Source organism: Athene noctua, chromosome 5 (genome assembly GCF_965140245.1).
Source record: "Athene noctua chromosome 5, bAthNoc1.hap1.1, whole genome shotgun sequence".
NCBI classification, from domain to species: domain Eukaryota; kingdom Metazoa; phylum Chordata; class Aves; order Strigiformes; family Strigidae; genus Athene; species Athene noctua.
Window position 1 is genome coordinate 46,814,411 of NC_134041.1, and position 14,680 is coordinate 46,829,090.

Here is a 14,680-nt window from a genome sequence, read left to right on the forward strand (position 1 = left end):
AAGGGTGCGGAGGCGCCGCAGCGATGCCGGCGCCGAGCAGGGATGGACGGGCCGGCGGGCAGCCGGGGCCCCGCCGCCTCCGCGGGGAGCAGGTCGGGGCCGGGCCCCCGGGGCGCGGCAGGGCCGCGGGGCCGCGGGCAGCGCCAGCGCGGAGCCCGGGGCCGGGGCGGGGCGAGCGGAGGGGGCGGGCAGCCGCAGCCGCGGCGGGCGGGCGGGCGGTGCGTGTGCGCGGCCCGGCCCCGGCTCATTACTCAGCGGCCGAGGCAGGAGGCGGCGGCGGGAGGCGGTGAGCGCGGTGCCGGGGAGCCGCGGCGGGCCCCGGCCTCGCCGGAGCGGCGGTGTGGGGCGCGGGGCGGGCGCGGGGCGCTGGGGCGCGGTATGCGGGCGAGCGGCCGCGCCGCGGGGGCCGGGCCCGGCCCGGCCGCTTTGTTTACGTTTCAGCGGGGCGGCGGGCGGGGAGGGAGCCGGGGGCGGCCCGTGCTCTTGCCCGGGGCCGGGCGGCGGTGCGGAGCTCTCCGGTCCGGTGACCTTCCGCGTCTGCTCGGGGCTGGGGGCGGGGGGCTGGAGGTGTCTCGGCGGATAATGGCGGGGGCCTCTTTGTTGGTGTGGCAGGAGGGGCAGGAGGCTCGGCGCGGGGCTCCTCCTCCTCCGGGGAGCGGAGGCACCCAGGCAGGCCGGGCTGGCGTCTCCTTCCAGCCCGGGCGCCCACTCGGCCCCGGAGAAGGAAGGGTCTGCGGCGGAGGAGGGGGAATGCAGCCTGCGAGCGAGCCACCTCTGTGGTCAGCTTCCGTGACCTTGCTCTTAAAAGCGCCTCTTAAAGCAAAAATTACCCGTGTGGGATAATGTAACTGCTCCAGCTGTAAGGGCTTGGGGGAGTCCGGCAGTGTCTTTGATTCTTCTGCCTTGGAATTCTTCTATTTCTTGCAAAAAGAGTGACACGTCTCTGCAGAATTTCTTCTGGTCTTTGGTTTCTCTGTGTCGTTAATAGCATCCAGTTTTACTCCCGAAGCCCGTTTCTTTATGCCTTTTGTCTGGAGTGGTTCTATCAGTGAAGTTTGATCTGAGCACCACTAATAACCTCAAATAAAAATCAGACTTGGTAATTTAATTCCAGCCCCACCAGCTACAATAATGGTTTTGAACGCATAGTGTGTTTTTGAATTTCGGTACAGAACAAGCTTGCCGAAGCGTTTCAGACAATCGAAAAAGCCTACCCGCCTTGGCCTATCTGATAATATAAACACAAAGGGTGTTATGCTTGTTCGGGGAAGGAAAGTATTACTTGCCCTAGGGCATGTGCATGTGGAATTGAGCAAGCTTACTCCTTGCAGCTGGGTTTTACTTGAAGGTGTGGAGACTTAAGCAGTGATAGTCTGATAGGTCACATGAGACCTAGTCTCACGTCTAGAGATGCCAATAAATGCACTTCTAGGGCAGAATAGTATATGACATGCATCTTTATGTATTTGGGGGTATGGCAGTAGATTTGATAACTTGGAAATGGTTTAAACTGTAACATGAAGAGAAACTAGGCCAAACCTAGTTAAGGATACTGTCAAAGTGAGTTCACTGACTTGAGCATTACTTTTATGTAATAAAGGGAAACTCCTAATTCTTCTAATAGTAGTTAAGAAAATTATGTTGAATTTAAAATAGTCCCCTGCTTTGATCTCAGTCTGTGAGGGCAGCCATCTTGTCTTTTTCCCATTTGATTCAAAGATGTGTAACATAGACTAGTTTGACAGTAGGGTGCAGGTATGGAATTCTTCAGAATGTGTAATGCCAGTGCAAGGACCAGACAAATTGCAGGCCGCCTGTCTGATCTTGACAGTTTACAGGGCCAGCTGGGCAAAAGTGTGATAAGAGAAGGGAGAGAGAAACATCTGCTGAATGAGACTAATACAGAGTTGCAGAGGGTGTATGAAGTTATGTCATCGCTCTGAAAAAGGAATTTTAATGGTGTCTTCCAGTGCAGAAGTTCCCAAACTCTTTGGACCATTAGCTTGTATAAACAGAGTAATCTTGTGGGCTGCCTCATACTTCATGGTGACTTCTAGGTCAGAATCGTAGGTGGGATGATCTAAGTGGTTCTGAGTCCTGTAGTTTTGGACCTCTTCTATGCAGAAGTAGAGTTCTCTTTTGTGTGTGGTTTTTGTGTTTTAGCTTTTAACCCTGTTCTTTAGGGACTAAGGCCTTTGCTGGCTTTATAGGTGTGCAGGTATAGCCTTCTTTGCGAAGGCTTTAGGTAACCTTGTTACATTGGTGCATTGTTATGCAAATATTAGGAATAAACAAGTGTTTGGAGATTTTAACTACTGAATTTATTTTCTGTCTGCTACTTATCTGCGATTGATGTGTTTATTTCATGTTTCGTTTATATATTTTTTTTAACCTATGAGCTAATGGGATAGTATTGGAGACTATAGTGATACCCGGTTATTTGTTCATTGTATATGTGTTTTTGGTTTCTTTTTCATCCTCCCTCAACTGCCTAAATTGTTTGAACGCTTATTGTTTAAAAGATGCATGGTAAGTACATGCTCAGCTCCTCATTTCTGAGGATTGAGCCACTATTCTGGATAAATACAAATGCCCTTCTTGATAGTCTGCTGAAAAGTATGGTGTGCTATTTCTTAAACTTTATTACCCACCCCCACTGGGGAAAAAAAAAGCGCTTCATGTGCATATAGTTTTTACTATATATTTTTTATATATATAATGTTCATTGCTATATCACTTTGAAAATTAGACTAATCTGGTTTTGATCCTAAAATGTGTTTTATTGCTGTAAATGTTTCCTTTAAAAAAAACCCTTAGTCCTTAATTCAAAACCTGCAGCAACAGGCTTCTGTTTATGTTATGGAAAGATCTCTTGGCTTTTGAAAGCACTCTAAAAAAATCAGTTAAGACTACTTACGTTGTTTGCCTGCTGTGAAATTTACCATAGTCTGGACATGGATTCTGAAAAATAATTTTTACTTTGATTTAAGAATCTGAACGTCTAGATTTCATAGCTTTCAAGAATCCTCTTGTTTAAATGGAGATGGAAATTCACCTTTAAATTTGATAAAGGCTCTTTCTGGCTGTCCTCACGAAAAGAGGAGCTATACTTAAGTAGGCATTCATTGCTCCATTACAAGGTATATTTTTATGAAAATACAGCAATAGTAATTTTTATTTGCATATATTCTTTTTAACAGTGACTGTAGTGTCAGTGAAAAATACTTGGTTAATAAAGTCCTTGAGTTTTCAGGGCAATTATAAGTGTTTATATTTCTATAACATCACACCATAGTTTCATCTTGAGTGTCTACATTGCTTAAGCAGTTTCTCTTACCCACTGTTCCTTCTTGCCAGCTGCTGTGTGGCAAAATAGATCAAGGAGCTCACTGATCCATCTAAAAAACATCTTCCTCTTGGACTATTTTTCAGCCTGATTAATTCCCGTGTGTGTCTGAACAAACAGTTATGCCGTTGCAAAGTTGGAAGGCAAGGAGGCTGCTTAGGTGGGGATTGCTATCAGTCATGCGTATGCACAAAGGTATTCACAGATCAAGTAGCGGTGACTGGAAGACTAAAGTGATGGAAGGGGGCAAGCCTCTTATGTTGAGAAATGCTTGTTTAAAGATCTGTCGGCAGACTTGATCTTCTGCTGCTGTTACTGAAAAGCATTCTGAACAAGATGTTTATTTTGGTTTCTTCGATGCACTGTAGAGCCCAAAATGAAATGGGGATGAGTACCCATTTGGTAGTGAACACTGAACTATAAGGTATGAATCAGTAACTGTGAGGCTGGACATCTGCTTCCACACCTAGCTGTATTGTTTCAAAGTGTACGTGTAATATCAATAGGGGCCCTTAAATAAAAAATCTGGAAAGTTTTGGACTGAGGCAGGGTGGTGAGGCAAAAAATGCATCCTCTCAGTGCTGATAACTGTGTCTTCCGCTTTAAATACTGTGTTTGTGAAGAAGAAAATATTAATTATTTTAGGACTGTATTTTACATGTAGTAATGCAAATGCTTACTTGTCTTTTGTGGCACTTCAAAAATATGTAGCATTTATCTTTTAGGTTATTGTGCTTGGTAGGGGCAGCTTTTAATTGAGTGTTCAAAACTTCCCTTACTATATATTTTTCCAGCTTATTATATCTCAGTAATACATGAAGTCTTCAGGAAAAATGTTTGAAATACTCTATTCCTTTTATGTCCCAGCTCAAAATAGGGGACTACCAACGTACATCACTGAGTAGTTTCCCAAGTTGTTTGTATTTACCAAATACTTAGTGGAATTTTATTAGTACTATTAATCTGTACAAGTTTGTCCTGTGGCAAAACTGTAGCTTTCTTAGTGAATGGTGATATTTTTAGGAAATGTGCTGTCTTAGAAGAATTTGAAGATTATTCTGAGTAATTCATGATGACTTGGTGATGGGTGGAATACGTTACCAATACATCAATTGAAATTTATGGGAAGTAAATAGCAGTAAGTGTAGCTATGCATGATATAACCTTTAATTAAGAGGAATTAATACTTGAATTTGAAGAATTAAGTCGCATACTAAAACCAACTAGAATTGCTAGATACTTTTAAAATGCAACTTAAGATTTCCTCAATGTAAACTTTGATATATACTCAAGGAACACACCAAGCACATGGGGTAGCAAGCCATCTTTTGGGAGCTGGAAGGCTCTTCTGTGCAGCATAAGGAACACACTCCAGCTTATCATACAGACAACAGTGAATAGGAGTTTGTTGCTCCTATAGATTTTACATAGACTTTGGATGAGAACTCCAAGAGGCTGGAGCTGACTCCATCAAACTGTGAGGAGATCCATTACTGGTATTGAATCAGATCAGCATGGAGAACTGTCCAACCAGCTGTTTATATAGTACTGTTACTTATTTTGTAAAGTATTTTTGTAAGGTTTTCTAGTTTATCTTTGATTTATGTGTGAAGAGAGAATTTTGGTGTACCAAGCTTATAATAATAGCAACACATTTCCTCTTAACTTTAGATGCTTTTTTCCTGTAAATGATTAAAAGCTAATCTTTGGCTATTTCTCTGTCCAAATTGATTGCCTGTAAGCTTGATACTAAAATAAACCTCATAGTTGTTGCCCATATTGTCACTTTTATTGTTGGATAAATGCTGCTTGATATATGAGCAGAAGGGATGCTTATTAATCATTCTCAGTTGCATATTGTAGCTAAAATGGTGACTGGCAGAAAATATACTTTAATGGTCATTTGTGTTGCAAACAAAGCAAATACTGTATATGTGCTCATATGTGTGTACACCTAAAACAAACAAAAAGGGCAAACATTAATCCTACAGTGCTGCTGGGATGCCTATTCACTGTAATTATTGAGCATTAAAAAAAAAACCCAGCCCCAAACAACCACAACCCTGACAACCTCCCGTTATTTAATTGTATCGACATTATACCAAGCTTTTTTTTCCTGTGCTATAGATCTTAAAAGCATGCAGGAAAAAAGCTCTTTTGATTATAAACTAAAATGAGTGTTTCCATCACTGAAGTCTATGTCCATTCAGACATCTACCTTCTGCTGAACAAAACCTCAGATGTCTCCAGTCTGGTATTTTGATTGTTGAAAAATAAGAAGAATGAATGTTAGGTATCATATTTCTCACTGTGATCTCAAAGTCATGGAAATGCCCAACTCTGTTAAGTGTGTTTCATTTTATGCACGTAGGTGTGTAAAATGAAAATGATTCTTCTGCTATGGATTGCTGAGAGCTGCTGGCTGGGCAGCAACTCTTGCAGAAGAGAACCTGGGGCTCCTGATGAATGAGAAACTGCCCAGGAGTCAGCGATTTCTCTGTAGCCCTCGAGGCTCTTTACTTACTGGGCTGCATTAGGAAGAACCTGGCCAGCAAGTGCAGGGAAGGAACTGTTCCCATCTGTGAAGCTGCAGTCCTGCCCAGGAGATCACACATACATGCACCTGGAGGGAGTCCAGCCGTGGGTTGCTCAGATGCCTGGGGGCTGGAGCACCTAAGGGTGGAGGAGGGACTGGGTTTGCAACCTGAGGAAGAGAAGACTAAGGGAGAATGTAATTGCTGTATTTAGCCATCTTTAAGAAAGGGTTTATAGAGATGGTGGAGCCACTTTCCCCCCAGAAGTGTACAATGAAAGATGAGTTGATGGTCACAAGACATAAGAAGGGAAACTTCAGTAGGATATGAAGGGAATGTCTTAATGCATGTGAATGGGTGAGTGCTGCAGCAATAGCCCAGAGGGGCCTCAGACTCTCCAGCCATGGAGACTTGACAAGGTCCAGAGCAGCCTGATTTGAATACAGGTTTGATGTTCTCCCTGTTTTGAGCACATAGATGGTCTCCAGAGGTTGCTTTCAAGCCATATTAGGATTCTACTGTTTACTTTGAAAATAAAATTTTAAAAATCTATAGCTTGAGGAAGTTGGCAAAACAAAGGCACGTTGACACAGATAAACAAGGCTGCTTAGAACTGTGTTAGACATTGTGGAGGGAAAAGTAATGAAATGTGATAAGCATCTTCATTCAAGTCTGCTGGTGGCATTTTTCTGCCCTGCATTGAATTTTCCAGCTGACTAGGCTAGAAGTGTTTGCAGGCTAGCATAAAGGAAAAAAAAAAAAAAAAAAGGTTATGGTACGTATCATGCCTGTGATCGCTGTGGTGAACATAAAAACCTATCTCCAAAGGAGCAGCCTGCAATAAGCAGCCTGGTAGCCAGTTGAAGTTTGTCCAGATCTTGCTTTCTGTAGTGGAGGAGCATGTTGGCAGCTGCTGCTGCAAGGCTTTGATCTTCTGCTGGGTGGGTGATGGTTCCTTGTGCTGAGTTGGAGCATGGTTACTCCAGGAAGTGGCTTCATGGAGCAAACCAGCTGTAATTTCCAGTTGATCACAATAGCCGTTCATGACTGCAGAGAGGTGGTAGGACTAATAGCAGCAGGGAGAAAGAAAAAGAGCCATGGCAGATCCGTAAGTTTTTCTGTGCTTAATGCTAGCGCCACCTTGAAAAGACAGCATCCTGCAGCTCATTTATTTCTGTTAATTCTTATGTATTGTCCGTTTAGTAAAGTTAACCAGAAATCTTAGGGAACAGGAGGTAAGCATAATAGAAAGTTACAGCACAGAGTGACTGTTTAGTTTGTATCTTGGCAAAACAGCTGTCCTGGGGTTTGAACCTGTAGGTGAATATGTGAATACAGCTGCTTGTATATGACTAAGAATTCTGTGGGAAATCTGGTTTTGGAGGTGGCACATCCTTGCAAGCCCTAGATGTATTCTCTAATAGCTTTAATGTCTAAGCTTATGCTGGAGCAAGGTTAGCAGTAGTTACGATTCTTACCTGCAGGATCTTGGGTATAAAGGTACAATTGTAGTTTCAAGCATGTAATCCAAATTTTAAGTTTTACTATGGAAACATTAAAATCTTGATAAATTCTTGATTGTTCATTGTGTGAATGTTTTCGACAGTGAGAAGCATCCTGGTCACCCTCAGAGTAGGAAGGGTAGTAACCTGATACTCGGAAAAGCTTTATTAGAAGCTGTGGGCTAGGTTCACTTGTTTCATTTAGTGCCAAAAGTGAATACTCAGGAGAGACACAGTAACAGGAAGCTCTTTGTGTGTGGCAGGGGTTCATTTAATGAGGAGCAAAGCCTTCCAACAGCTAGTGACTTTTATTTGCACAATTGCTGCAATGCAAAATTCCTTCTTGTTGAACACTAGCTAGGGTTTCTTTTTTTTTTTTTTAATTGAAGCTTTATGAGATTCTTCTGCTGCTTACATGTTGAGATGGGGAAGAAAAAGACAGTTCAGTTTCTAATAAGATTATGTTGGACATAAAAGAGTTTCATTAATATTGGAGTGGTGTCATGGGGAAATCAGAGAATCTTGATGTGACTAGAGCTACTTTATTTTCCTGCTGTTAGTTTATTTGAAATGCTTTGTTCTGTTTTCTTCAGAAAGTTTCTCATCACAACTTTTCATGCACATACTCACTAGTACTAGTGTACAGTGCAGACCAGTGCTTCTGAAGGGGTTTTTTGTTCTTGTTTAAAGAATGGGAATTCTCTAATTTTTCCTAGTTTGGGAACCTCTGTCCTAGGAATTTTTTTCTAGGACAGAGCACCAGGCACTACCAAAGTCTAAAGGAAATGGGACAGCAGAACAGACTATTGCCGTTAGTAATAAATCCTGCAGATTGGTGTAGTTTTCTGCAAAATACCTAGAAAGTAAAGCCTTTATTTTGAAATGTACTACCTGCCTTTCTACCCCATTCCCAGTAAATTATTGTGGAAGGTACTGTACTGCGTTACATGAAGTATGTGTGAAGAAGTTGTCCTGCTGAGGTTGTAATATGTTTTGGAGTTTTTTGTTCCATTCAGAAGCTCTTATTACTCAGGTATTTTATGCCAAATACTTTAAACAGGATTTCATAGCCGTTAATCTGCTTGTATTTTACAGATAAATGCATGAATTAGTGAAAGTAGCACATTCATAATTGGATTCTTAAGTTTTTGTAACTGGGATTTAAAGTTAAAATGTTTTAGGATTATTTTTGTGGAACTATTGATGTGATTCTTAAATGTAGTTTTAAAACATTCTGAAAACTTTTTTTCCTAGCTGTTATGCAACTCCTTGCTTCCTCTCATGTTCTGTAGCTATTGACCTCTTCATCACTGATAGATAGTTAATGAGTATTTTAGGTCATTTCATATCTTTAATTTGCTTGTGTCCTTTAAAAGAATTAGAGGATCTTTTGATTTGTTTCTTATGCTGAAACATTTAGCTTCCACATGCTTCATCTTCCCCTACAAGAAGAGGTTAAAGAACAAGCATTTCCCCTACCCCAGAGTAATCCTGGAATGGGATTTTGCTTCTCACCTTCTGCAGATCTCATTGAAGCACTCTGAGTCATATTTGCTGTTTTACTGTGCTGATGGTTTGCCTATTTATTCTGTATTACTGCTTTGCCAGTGATCATTGGGTGGGCAGAGGACTAGCATATACAGGCAAACTTTTGTGATACGGTTAGAATTAACATTCCCTTAGGTAGTTAGCTGAAACAGTATAGTGCCAAGATTAATAATTTATTATCTTCTTGTGAATTTCAAGATAGATTACAGTTAAGCTTTTTCAAGTACTCGAATAAGTTGAATGGGCCCTGACATACGATTCTGCACAAAAGGGAGGTATATAAAGCTGTATGGAATAGCATGCCCTTGAATGCAGTAGTCCTAGTCATTTGCCAGGATTATGGTTTAAGTGAGACTTTTAATCTGTTTTCAGGGTCCACCAGCACGTGTTCAGATTACTCTTCTGACAGTTGAATTTGGTACTTAAAATGGGACAGCTGTTTGAAGTTGTGCTTCACTGAATTTTCACTGACTTCAGATTTTAATAACATTGTTAAAAAAAAAAAAATTGGAGTGACAAATAATGCCCTGCCATAAACTTGAATATTTTAAGCCTTTTTAAAAATGTTTACCTTGATTTTCTCACCATCTACTGTCCTTTTGTATAATCTTTTATTTGAAAAAGGATTAAGGAATTGGAAGATCCTTGCCTTATCCTATTATTTCTGAAAAAGAGAGTGTTGCTAAGAATAGTCTTTTAATCTGCTGTCATAAGAGCTTCTCTGCCAAACTGTAGAATTACACAAGTTTTCTTTTGATAGAACCATTCCAGTTTATGATTTCTGTGGCAAAACTGACCTGCAAGAGACGGTTGGTGAAGTGTTACTTCATATATTGTGATAATAAGATTCATCATGGAACCATCTGTAGTGGAGCTTCATGTGACATTACACTGAAGAAGCTGTAGAGATACTCTCCTATAAAATGTAGCACTGCAGAGTGTTTGCAGAGTGGTAATTTTTTTGTAGATGTAGCACTGTTCATTCTGATAATGCTTCTTCTAGAAAACGCTACCTATCAAATCTTTTTGTGATAAAGTCACAGTTCAGGAGTCCATTAAAAAAAAAAAAAAACTGAGAAGAAAGGTAGAGTGAGAATCTTCTGCATTAGAAATGCCAGTTTACAGGCTGTTTAATATTGCATGCTGCAGCCTTTCTGCCTCTTCTTTTACGTCCTACTGGCATGTGAATCTAAAACCTATTCTAGAGACGAAGGAAGATATTTATCTTAAAGAATCTCTGCTGATGTCTAATCACTTTTTAAAAGAAGAATGTTTAAGAATAGAGAAACTGCGGTATACTCCATTACAAATACATTATTTCACTGTGCAACCTTCTGTATTAATTTCTGTGTCATACATACCCTTATCACAAAATACAAAACCCTGGAAAACTTACGGTACAGAATACCATACAGTAGCAGAGTGTCATTGTAATAAACTAAATCAGAAGTGATTTATAATTTGGTGAGGCTGTGTATGTTAAATAAGTGTTATTGGTCACAGATAAGGACTTTCCAGAGACACTGCACTGGTATTCCAGAGCAGCGGGTTTTGTTACAGGAACTGACTTGACCATGAGAAGTGCTGGGAGGTTTTATGTGCTGCTGTCTTATTTGTTGCTGATGTGAATAACCAGGGCTGATTTGAGTGTCACCATAATCAACTCATAAGCCTCAGATAAGGTTTTGCTAAATCTGAAACTTTGTATCACTTAATACGGGTTTCAGGATGTTTTAAATGTTTATGTTGGTGGCTGCTTCATGTTCAGAATGCGTACCTTTTAAAAAAATATATTCCAGAAACCAGGAAATCTGGATAGCACCAAGTGTTTAATATTCACAGATGATGAAGTGACAGGTTTCAAATCCCCTGCTACAAACCAGCAGACTTCCCTGCTTCCTTAGAGGACGGAGATGGTTGAAGAAATGGTAGATAAGCAAGCACAAATTTTCACATCTTTTCATGGAGCTGATAGCATGCGTTCACTTGCGCTTCTTTTTTTCCTTGCCTTCAGGCTACTGGAAGTCTGATTTTTATACCATGCTATAGATTTTGACTTCTCATTCTTCTGTTTTCTGAATCTTAATTTTGTTTTACTTCAGCTTCACATGTTACAAAGTTAGAGATGCTGGTGTCCATAATGTGTGTTTTACCTAATTGCCAGGCAGGGCCTAAACCAACAGACTGTGGATAATTTTCTTTTGTGACCAGCTGCTTTAGTGACTTGTAAAGGGGAGATAAAACTGAGTAGCACTAAAAGTGCCAGAGGTGAGGTCAGTTATCTGATTGTTTTAGGTAATTTTTTAGAAAATAAATAGAAACATGCAGTCCGATGTGGTTTTTTTTTCCTGTGCTTTGTGGTGATCTCTTTTATTGTCTCTGTGCTGTTAACAAACAGTACATTAAGTCTTCATGAATGACTACTACATGCTAGTATTTTTTCTAGTGGAAGGGCTGTAGCCTGTAGACTGGCATTACGTTGACAATAGAGTGTAGACAGACTGAGGTGCAAGAGTAGGAAGGTGGATTAAGTGAAATCCTCCCAATAACAGCTTTATCGATAAAAAACAGAAAAATGTCTGTTTTGGAAAGAGAATTACTGCAAAACTTTTGTCAGTTGTGAATAATTTACTCTGTGTGTGCACTTGTTACTTGGTGCTTCGTTTTCATGCTTGTGCAAGGTATGTGATATGGTTATCTCACAATAAAGAATTCAGTTCTCAGCTGAATTTGATTTGATATTAAACAAAACAAATATTTTAGAAGCAGCAGAAATTATATTGATTGTGTTATTTTGGATGTTTTGTAAGAGATGTTTCACAGTATGAGAATTCACTTCAGCAATGTGTGTAGCAGTTCTTCAGAAATGTGCATAGCAGTTTAATATTGATTTTTATATAGAGGGTACTCAAAAATTGTGATTGCATGTTCAGCATTTGAAGTTGGTGCTGCTGATCCCTATTGAGGCATAGCGTTTTCTTAAACCACTTCAGAAAATATTGCTGTTTGATACTAGGTTTGCATAAATGCATACTTTGACCTTCTGAGGAAAATGTGATGTGAAGCGCACATGTTGGCCTTGCCTGTGCTCCATGGGGAGCAGTGTGTGAAATTGCTGTTGGAGGTTCTGTCCATGCCAGCTGGCCGAGCAGCGCTAGGAAATAGTTCAGTTGGAGCAGTGCTTAACAACAGGAATTGGTTTTGTGGCTTTCTACATGTTTGGATGTGATATTATACTACCCATTTCTAGACAAATGCCAGTATCTCAATAGTCTGCTAGTTACAGTCTGTTTTGTTGTTGATAGTCATAGGTTACTGTTAAACAACCTCTGAATTGTTAGTTGCTTCTGACATTATATCAGACGGTTTGAAGTTGCCTGAGACACAGAAGTGGAAAAGCTGAAGTTCCAGTTGCCTAATACAAAAATCATGGAGCACTTCTCACTTTATTAAACTTAAGGTTTCCCCAGTTTCAGGTTCAGCTGTTAACATTTTGACACTGATGGGTACAAGCTGTGACTGATTGCTATTTCTGGCTACCTAGTATTTGAACATAGTTTGATGCAGGGAGTTCAAGCACTGGTGCATAAAACGTAATGTTGAAAATAAGCTGTTTGAGCTCATTCCTAGCTTTGTTATTAACCTTTTATTGTGGCTTGTGAAACATTTGGGGTGAGGTTCCCAAGATGGTATGTGCTTTGTGGAAATACCTACTTTTGGCCGAGATGCTATGCTATTGATCAGATAAGCCTGACAGGAGCCGTGCTAGAGAACATGTCAGCTTCAAGTTCCTTCCTGGATGACTAACCCTGCAAATATAATCTCTAGGGCATCCCAGCTTCAGTGATGCCACAGAATGTATCCTCAGCCTTGGTGAAATCACCTTGTTCGAGAGAGGGAAATGAACAGCGTGAAAAGGGAAAACTCAGGCGGCTGCATTTGCCAGCAGCTGCTACTGAAGAGCTCTGCTTGGGAAATAAGTATGTTCGGCTTCCCTGGAGAAATCCTTGATTGGTTGCCAGTCCTAACTCTCTTCTGTGTGCCTTCACTCCCTCCAGAGCAAACAGAGAAGCTCCCAAGTGCTAGTGGTGCTTGCAGGTCGGGCTGTTGCCCTGCGCTCTGCCCCGGTCAGTGCTGCGCTGCTGTCATGGCCCCTCTGTGGGGTCACTCACTGACTGAAGTGACTAGAAGAAGGAGCAGGTCATTTAATTTAAGAGGAAAAATGAAACATGTGTTTGATAACCTTATTTGCATATATAATTTTTCTCATTTAATAACTTTTAGTCTGTCCTTAAACTGGAAGCTGACTTGCAGTAGGTGTGAAATTTTATGGAAACATTCTGCCCCATTCCATAACACTGGAGTTATTTTTATTCAGTGGATAACACAATGTCTGGCTTGGGCATTACAGTTCATAAAATCTGTAAATATTAGGCTGGGAAAGATTTAAATTTCAGGAGGCTCACTAATAGTAATTAAAAAAAAAAAAAGTTGCAGGTTGTGTTTCTGTGAAGAAGTTTTCTCCTTTCTTGCCCCTCAAATTCTACTATAATAGCATTACAGATAAAAGTTCACCCATTTTTGCAAGAGAGGAAACCAGAGGGCTCTGCCTGGGTGTCTGCTGAAGAACTTCTCTGAATTACTGAGAAGTTGACTAGCATTTATCAGCAGCTCTGGAGAGCCCTGGTGTCCCCCTAGAAGATTAGTTCATCCTCGGTGTGCTTGGGTTCTGCTCTCCTGCCTCTTACGCACTGTGTGTTTTACAAATGGGGGGAAAAAAAAAACCCAAGTCCTCCTCTACTAATTCAAGCTCCTCTTTGTTGTTTTTCTTGTCTTCATATCATCCTTAGTAAATCTTAAATATGTATTTATGCTTTGATTCAGGATCTGGAAAAACTCTTGCTTTGTTTCTGATTTTTAAAAATGCACCACTTCTTCCATAATCCACAGTAGTAAATAGCACTTAGAAAGATTCCTTTTTCCAGGGTAGTTCAGGCTGCCTTGACATTTTTAAAGAGTTATAGGGGAGATGCAGTTTCTTGCCTAAGTGTGAAGTGCAAGGTCTGGAATTTGTGAAGATGCAAGGAACTGTCTCTGCTGTGAGGAAGCACAGGAAAGGCTCTACTGGAAGCTGGAAATGGGGGAGATTGGACCTGAAGCTGGACTTGCTGGAGTATAGTATGCAAGTATTTCTGGGATGGAAAAAGAAATAAGGAATGAAAAGTGTGTACTGTTACATCTGTAAAGTATAGGATTAGAGAGCAGAAGCAACCCAAAGACTGGGGAGATGTATGCATAGCAAGAAAGAGGCTTCGTTTAGAGTGTCTGAGAGTACCTCATCTGCAAAAGGTTCTCTGTGAACCTGAAGTGATTGTGTGTACTTACGCATGTTCAGTCTTAAAAATGCTTCGTTTTCTCCATTTGAGTTCTTACCTTCAGCAACTGCTAATTTGGGTGCAGACTCAAAGCACCTCACGATTCCTGAGGTCCTTTATACTTCTTTTAAACTTACATCTGGAGATGATGGTTGTAAGAAAGCTCCCTGTATGTATGTGAGGTAATAGGATTACTTCTCTGTGCCAAACAGAACTGGGATTTGGGGAAAGACATCAATTGTGGAGATTAAAGTCAGATTATCAGACTTGTTTTGAAAGTGCCTCTTTCAAGAAGTGATATCTGGTCCTTGGAACACTCTTTTGTAGAAAACACAAAGTATTGAATTTAGAAGATTTTACTAAGGGAATTTTTAT

General features: G+C 40.8%; 1 protein-coding gene across 2 annotated transcripts in view; it reads left to right on the plus strand.

The window, feature by feature from the left end:
• Window positions 1-232: 232 nt before the first annotated feature.
• The window catches only part of MAPK8 (mitogen-activated protein kinase 8), a 52,375-nt gene continuing 37,927 nt past the window's right edge, over window positions 233-14,680 (plus strand). For both annotated transcript variants that reach the window (XM_074907382.1, XM_074907383.1), the window contains exon 1: window positions 233-286. The gene's annotated coding sequence lies outside the window, so the exon portion shown is untranslated. The remainder of the gene's footprint in view (window positions 287-14,680) is intronic.